This window comes from Neomonachus schauinslandi, chromosome 14 (assembly GCF_002201575.2).
Source record: "Neomonachus schauinslandi chromosome 14, ASM220157v2, whole genome shotgun sequence".
NCBI classification, from domain to species: Eukaryota; Metazoa; Chordata; class Mammalia; order Carnivora; family Phocidae; genus Neomonachus; species Neomonachus schauinslandi.
Window position 1 is genome coordinate 54,632,037 of NC_058416.1, and position 8,490 is coordinate 54,640,526.

Genomic DNA, 8,490 nt, shown 5'->3' on the forward strand with positions numbered 1-8,490 from the left:
ACTTGTGAATTCTACCAAACATTTAAAAAGAATTAAAACCAATACTCCTCAAACTCTTCCAATAAAAAGCAGAAGGGAACATTCCCTAATTTATTCTATGAGGCCAATTTTACCCTATTACTGAAGACACTTCAAGAAATGTTCCCTATGAATATACATTAAAAAATCCTCAGAAAAAAAATACTATCAAAGTTCAGCAGCATATTAAAAGAATTATATATCATGACCAAGTGCGATGTATCTCGGGAATGCATGAATGATTCAATATGTGAAAAGCAATGCTATATGAAGGGGAAAAAAACACATGATCATCTCAGTTGATGCAGAAAAGGCATATGACAAAATCCAACACTTTTTAATGATTATAAAAAAAACACTTAATACACTAGGAAAACAAGGAAACTTCCTTAAGCTGATAAAGGACACATACGGAAAACCCACAACGATCATCATATTTAATAGTGAAAGACTAAAGTTTTCACCCAAAAATCAGGGAAAGTAAGGATGCCTGCTTTCACCACTTCTTCAGCATTATACTGGAAGTTCTAGACAGAGAAATAGGTAAGATAAAGAAATAAAAGCATGCAAATTGAAAAGTAAAACTATCTGTATTTACAGATGCCATTATCCTATATATAGAAACTCTAAAGAATCCACAGAAAGACTATTACAACTTATCAATTAGCAATTGATTTCACAAAGTTGAAGGATACAAGAATCAGTTTTATTTCTACACACCAGCAATGAATAACCCAAAAAGAAAATTAAGAAAAAAATTCCATTTACAATCACATCCAAAACTATAAAATACCTAGAAATAAGTTTAATCAAGCCTGCAGTACACTAAAAACTGCTAAAAGAAGTGGAAGAAATCTAAATAAATGGAAAGCTACCCCTTGTTCTGGGCTGGAATAGTTAATATTTTTAAGATGATGACCCAAAGCAATCTACATATTCAATGCACTCTGTATCAAAATTCCAATGGCCACTTATGAAGAAATAAAAAAGCCAATAATCAAATTTACATGGAGTTTTAAGAGGCCACAAATAGCCAAAACAGCATTTAAAAAGAAATATAGTGCTTGCTTCGGCAGCACATATACTAAAATTGGAACGATACAGAGAAGATTAGCATGGCCCCTGTGCAAGGATGACTCGCAAACTCATGAAGTGTTCCATATTAAAATAAAATAAGTAAAAAGAAGAATAGAGTTGAAGAACTCACACAAATTGATTTCAAAAGTTACTACAAAGCTACAGTAATCAAAATAGTGTGATACTGGCATACTGACAGACATATAGATCAATAGAATAATATTGGGAGTCCAGAATTAAACTTATACATTTATGGCCAACTGATTTTCTACAAGCATGCGAACACCATTCAATATGAAAAGAATAGTCTCTTCAACAAATGATGCTGAGACAACTGGATATATACACACACAAAAATGAAGTTGGACTCCTACATCACAGGGGTCATCAAAATTAAAAACTTTTGTGCATCAAAGGACATTAGCAAGAAAGTGAATAAACAACCTACAGAATGGGAAAAAATATTTGCAAATCATATATCTGACAAAAAGCCTAGTATCTTCAATAGATGAAGAATTCTTACAACTCAACAACAAAAAGTCAATTGAAAAATGGGCAAAGATCTGAATAGAATCTGAATAGAATATGAATGATCTCTCCAAGGAAATATATAAATTGCCAATATTCACATACATGAGAAGATGCTCAACATCATTAGTCATTAGGTAAATGCAAATCAAAATCACAATCATGTACCACTTGAATATGTACTCACTAGGATAACTATACTTTATTCTTAATGAAAATAACAAGTGTTGGTGAAGGTATGGAGAAAGAACCCTTGTACATTGCTGATGGGAGTGTAAAATGGTTCAACCACTGTGGAAAATTGTTTGGCATTTCCTCAAAAAGTCAAACAGAGATTTACCATGGACCTAGCAATAATATGCAAAAGAATTGAAAATAGGTACTCAAACAAGTAAACATACACACAGGTTCAAAGCAGTACTATTCACAATAGCCAAAAGGTAGAAATAGTACAAATGTCCATCAACATAAGAATGAATAAACAAATTATGGTATATACTTAGAGTGGAATATTATTCAACCATAATAAGGAATGAAGTACTGATACATGCTACAATTTGTAAAACTTGAAAACAGATACTAAATGAAAGAAGCCAAAGACAAAAGTCCGCATATTGTATGATTCCATTTATAGGAAATATTCTGAATAGGAAAATCCATACAGACAGAACACAAATTGGTAGTTAACAGGGGCAGGAGAAGGGAAAAATGGGGAACAACTGCTTAATGGGTACAGGGTTTCCTTTTGGAGTGATGAAAGTGCACAGCATCACGAATGTACTAAATGGCACTAAATTGTTCATTGTAAAATGGTTAATCTTATCATATGTGAATTTTACCATAATTTTTAAAAATTATGCATAAAAAGAGAGAGATCCTTGAAATAATACCCCTTATGTAGATTATTACCTTCCAGGAGGATTGTTTAAATGCTCAATTCCTGAAGTTTTATAATTTCTCCTCAGAGGACTTTAAAATAAGGTAATAATGCTATTTAATAGTCTTGAGTCCTTACTATGTATCAAGCATTATGTCAAAAAGTTATACATACAATACTTCCTTTAAACTTAATTATAGCCAAAATTGCCTTCAATTTAAAGAAGAAAAACTGAGGTATGGAGAGGTTAAACTGCCCAAAGTCACACAGACAGGAGGTAAATGGACCTCAGATGAGTATTCAGCTATTAACTATTCTTTAGTTTAACAACAGAATTAAAGAAATAGTTATTCAAATTCAAAACGTGTTTATTGAGAAGCTGTTAAATTGTGTTTTATTCAGTGTGGTTCACATAGCATTGATGGTACAAAAGATATCTGAAGCATATATGGATAAACATTTTAACAGATAGATTCCTTAAACTGCATTAAAATAAATGTATTAGATATCAAAACTATAACATCACAGATAGTACTAATTGACATAACACTAAAGTAAATAAATTTGAAAAGCTAATTTCATAAAGAAAAATATTAAAAATAATACCTAGCATTTATTGAACATGTATTATTTGCTAGGCACTGTTTTAAGGGCTTTAGGCATATTAATGCATATATTCATGTATTTAATCAATTATTAATACAGTACTTGCATGTAAAAAATTATGATGGATCTATTCATTTACTGAAGGGTAGAAAATACTGGTATAATTAAAAGAAATAGCTTCTGTAGTTAGACCTGAATTTAACTCTGGGCTCTACCATTTAACAACTGTGACATGGCCAGGAAATGAAAAATTTTTAACTGATATACCTGTACATTGAAAGACATCAGACTATCAAAATAGACTTACTTTAAAAATAAATAAACTTCTAGAAATAAAAATACAATTAAATCCCTGATGAACACAGATGTAAGAATCCTTGACAAAATATTAGCAAACCGAAATCAACAATACATTAAATACATCAAGTGAATTCAAGAATACACATGATTATTCACCATGATCAAGTAGGATTTATTCCAGGAATGCAAAAGTGTATCAATATTTGCAAATCTATCAATGTGATACATCACATTAACAAGAGGAAGGATAGAAACCATAAATAATCAATAAATGCAGAAAAATTATATGACAAATACAACATCCGTTCATAATAAAAACACTCAGCAAAGTGGATTTAGAGGAAACATACCTCAACATAATAAAGCCTACATATAAAAACCCACAGCTAACAACATATTCAATGGTAAAAAACTGAAAGATTTTCCTCTCAGGTTAGGAAAGAGACAAGGATGTCCACTCTCATCACTTTTATCCAACAAAATACTAGAAGTCCTAGCTGCAGCAATCAGGCAAGAAAAAGAAATAAAAGTCCTCCAAATTGGTAAGGAAGAACTAAAACTGTCACCATGTCCAGATAACATGATAGATACTATACATAGAAAACCCTAAAGACTCCACCAAAAAACTAGTAGGCTAATGAATAAATTTGGTAAAGTTGCGGTATACAAAATGAATATATAGAAATCTATTGCATTTCTGTACATAAATAACAAAGTAGCAGAAAAAGAAATTAAAACAATCCATTTACAATTGCACCAAAAATAATTAAACGTCTAAGAATAAATTTAACCAAGGAGGTGAAAAACCTATACTCTGATAACAAAAGGCACTGATGAAAGAAACTGAAGAAGACAACAGAAACAAATGGAAAGATCTACCATGCTCATGGATTGGAAGAACTGATATTGTTAAAATGTCCATACTACCCAAAGCAATCTACAGATTCAATGCAATCCCCATCAAAACACCAATAGCATTTTTCAGAGAACTAGAAAAAGAATCCGGAAATTTGTATGAAACTACAAAAGACCTTGAAAGCTAAAGCAATCCTGAGAAACAAGAACAAACCTGGAGGCATCACAATCCCAGATTTCAAGATATACTACAAAGCTGTAGAAATCAAAACAGTATAGTACGGGCACAAAAATAAGACACATAGATCAGTGGGACAGAATAGAGAGTCCAGAAATAAACCCACATACATATGATGAATTAATCTATGACAAAGGAAGAATACACAATGGGGAGAAAACAGTCTCTTCAACAAATGGTGCTGGGAAAACTGGACAGCAACATGCAAAAGAATGAAACTGGACCACTTTCTTACACCATACACAAAAATAAACTCAAAATGGCTAAAAACCTAAATGTGAGACCTGAAACCATAAAACTCCTAAATGAAAACATAAGCAGCAACTCTTGGACATTGGCCTTAACAACATATTTATGGATCTGTCCCTCAGGCAAGGGAAATAAAAGCAAAAATAAACAATTAGGACTACACCAAAATAAAAAACCTTTGCACAGCAAAGGAAACAATCAACAAAACAAAAGGCAACCTACAGAATGGGAGAAGATATTTGCAAATCATTCATCTGATAAGGGTTAATATCCAAATATATGAAGAACTCATACAACCTAATATCTAAAAGAAACAAACAATCTGATTTTAAAATGGGCAGAGAACTTGAATAAGCATTTTTTTGAAGGAAGGCATCCAGGTGGCCAGCAGGCACTTGAAAAGATGCTCAACTAATCACTAATCATCAGGGAAGTATAAATCAAAACTGCAATAAGATATCACCTGTTATCTTTTAGATTGGCTATTATCAAAAACAAAAAATAACAAATGTTGGTGAGGATGTGGAGAAAAACTATTGATCACTGTTGGTAGGAATGTAAATTGTGCAGCCACTATGAAAAAACATGGAGATTCCTTACAAAATTAAAAATAGAACTACCAGACAATCTAGCTATTCCACTTCTGTGTATTTATCTAAAGTAAATGAAAACAACAATTTGAAGAGATAGTGCACCCCTATGTCCACTGCAGCACCAAGATATGGAAGCAACCTAAGTGTCCATCCATAGATGAATCCATAGATATATAGATATATAGATATATAGATACACAATAAAGTATTAGTCATAAAAAAGAATATCTTGCTGTTTGTGATGACCTGGATGGACTCAGAGGGCATTATGCTAAGTGAATAATAAAGAGAAAGATAAATACCATATGATTTCACTCATATATGGACTCTAAAAAAAGAAAACAAAACAGAAACAGACTCATAAATACAGGATGTAAACTGTTGGTTACCACAGTTGGGGAGGGTTTAAGGGTTGGGTGAAATAGGTAAAGGGGATTAAGAGACACACACTTCCAGTTATAAAAGAAATACGCTTGGGGATGTAATATACAGCATAGAGAATATAGACCATAATATTATAATAACTTTAGATAATGATAGATGGTAACTAGACTTATGGGGATCATTTCATAATGTATAAAAATATCGAATCACTGTGATGTACACCGGAAACTAATAGGACATTGTTGTCAATTACACTTAAAAAGAAAGGAAGAGGGGCAGGAAGGAAATCCTCCCCCAAATGGCTAAAATGCATAAATAAGCATGGCACACAATAAGAAATGTAAATGGTCAAAAAACATGTGAAAAGCTGCTCAAACATATTTTTAAAATAAAGACAATGCAAATTAAAAGAACCAGTTAGACATAATTTTACTCCTACTAGCGCGGCGAAGAGATCAGAAAATACCAAGTGTTGTTGAAAGTATAACTGACACAAGCATTTTAGAAAACAATGTAGCATTATCATGTAATGTTTAACATGCCTCTGATGTAGCAATTCTAATCCTAAACCTAAATGTAACCCTAAAGCAATTCTTAACATGTGGGCCAGAAGATACATACAAGAATAATAATGTATCATTTAAAATAGCAAACAGCCAGAGACAATTCAAATATCCAGTATCAGGAAAATGCACACATGAACCATGGTATATTATGTAGCAATAAAAAGAAACAAATTAATGCTGCATGAATGACACAATTTGAAGCAATTTTAGAAACATAATTTTCAATAAGTGAAGCAAGTTGCAGAAATCTAAAGCAGTCTGATACTATTTTTAAAAAGCTGAGAAATAAGCAATACTAAGTGCTGGAGTCCAGCTCCAGCCGGGGTGGGTCTCTTGTAGGAAAGGACAGCGTCGGCAAATGAGGAGACACAGACATAGGATCAGGTTGCAAGCATCTCCTCCTGACAGCCTCGAGGAACTTTATTTATATGTTAGGATTTTTTTGTTTTTCCATACTTTCGTAACATGTGATTATGTGTTTTTACAACTTATCCAGATAATCTTAGATCATTTTCTGGATTACAGACATAGCCTTCTTTCATTTTTCCTTTGTAATGATTAACATGACCTTTATTGATTTCCGCTTACTGACTTTCGCTAAAACTAAAAAACAATACGCAAAGAGAAAGGTGCTAGACAGAGCGTGACCGTCTTGTTATTTTGTTCTATAGCGCAGGAAATATAGTGAACTGTGGAACAGCTTAAGCTGTTCCTTTCTTAGAATCTTGCCCCTTCTGAGGCGCCTGGGGGGCCTCATGGAATTAGTTTCATTATGATTGCTTAGATAGGCGTAACTAAGATGAGTAGTCACTTTATCATGAAACCCCAGAAATATTCCCACAATTACAAAGATTGCCATAAACAAAATGAAAGAGAATAGCAGGAGCCAGCTGTGGAGTCTCCTGTTTTCAGGATCGTCCCCCATGCTTGGACCTTGTCAAACAGCATGAGTAGCTTGGCTCACACCAACTAAGCAAATAGATCTATAGGTATTGAGAGATAAATCTAAAACTGTTTCTAAAAGTCAGAGGGTGGTTAACAACCTTCAGGATACTGGTTAACTCAGGAAAGATAGGCTAGGGGGATACCACACAGTAAATTCCACAATCTAAGTCTTAATCTTAAGTCATTGATTCAAGAATGTTTGCTTTATTATTAGGCTTCATAACTTAAATATATACATTACATATTTATAAAGCATCTTTCATATGTTGGCAACATAGGTTTTTTTAAAATATACTTTGTAAAGTATGGTATTTGCAAAAGAAAATATGTGTAGCTTTCACTGTTAATAGCAGGCATACCCTGAGTATTTTCAGCATGATTGCCCAGTCTTGAATTCGGGTTCATAAATCTTATATTGAGGCCAATGTAAGAGTTCATTTTGGCTCTGAAACTTTAAATGACATTTTGATACTATCTGTAGCTCCAGAAAAATCCCATAAATTATACTGACTCAGTAAATGGTTTTCCTTTTTTAGATGAAGTGAATATGATGACATGTTATCTCTTCCTCAATAAAAAAAAATCAATTTCTAGCTATAAAAGATTACAAGAATACTACATGTTCTTCAGATTAAGCCTGAGATGTGAAATGCAATCTAAGTTCTATATCCATCCTTCATGGTTTCCAAAATTCCCTTTATATAACAAGCATGTTGAAATTTGAAAGCATTTATTTTATATTTCCATAATTTCTTTTCATTTTAAATAAATTTTATTTTTAACTATAAAATCACTTCAAAAATAGACATATAAAGTAAAAATTTTACCACCCATAGATAACTTTTTTGTTGTATATTTTTCTTTCTCGAGGTACATATACTTTAGGTAATTGACATCAAAGTTCATCTAGTTTAACATTATGCTTTTGAAAGTATTTTAACACAATTTAATGCCTGCCGTTTCCTCAGGAAATCTTATTTTATTTGAAGCCTTCTTTACCTACTGTATAAACACTGATGGAAAAAAATATGAGAGCGGTTGGGTAGGAAGGGAGTCAGAGCAGAGCCTGATTTTAGGAGCGAAGCAGTGCTCACAACTAGCACCGTAAGTAGTGGCTGAATTGAAGCAGATGGTATACATTCCCTTCATTAACATAAATATAGAGAGCATTAATGGAGACATGGTCCTTTCCTATCTACAAACCCTGCCCACCACCTGAAGTTTAAGTTCACGTCCAAAGACCTGGCATTCAGG

The 8,490-nt window shown here is 32.7% G+C and overlaps 1 non-coding gene across 1 annotated transcript; it reads left to right on the forward strand.

Annotated features, from left to right (window-relative positions):
- Window positions 1-1,078: 1,078 nt before the first annotated feature.
- On the forward strand, window positions 1,079-1,185 carry LOC123326729. The gene has a single exon (XR_006541282.1). It is a non-coding gene; the product is annotated as a U6 spliceosomal RNA (small nuclear RNA).
- Window positions 1,186-8,490: the final 7,305 nt, after the last annotated feature.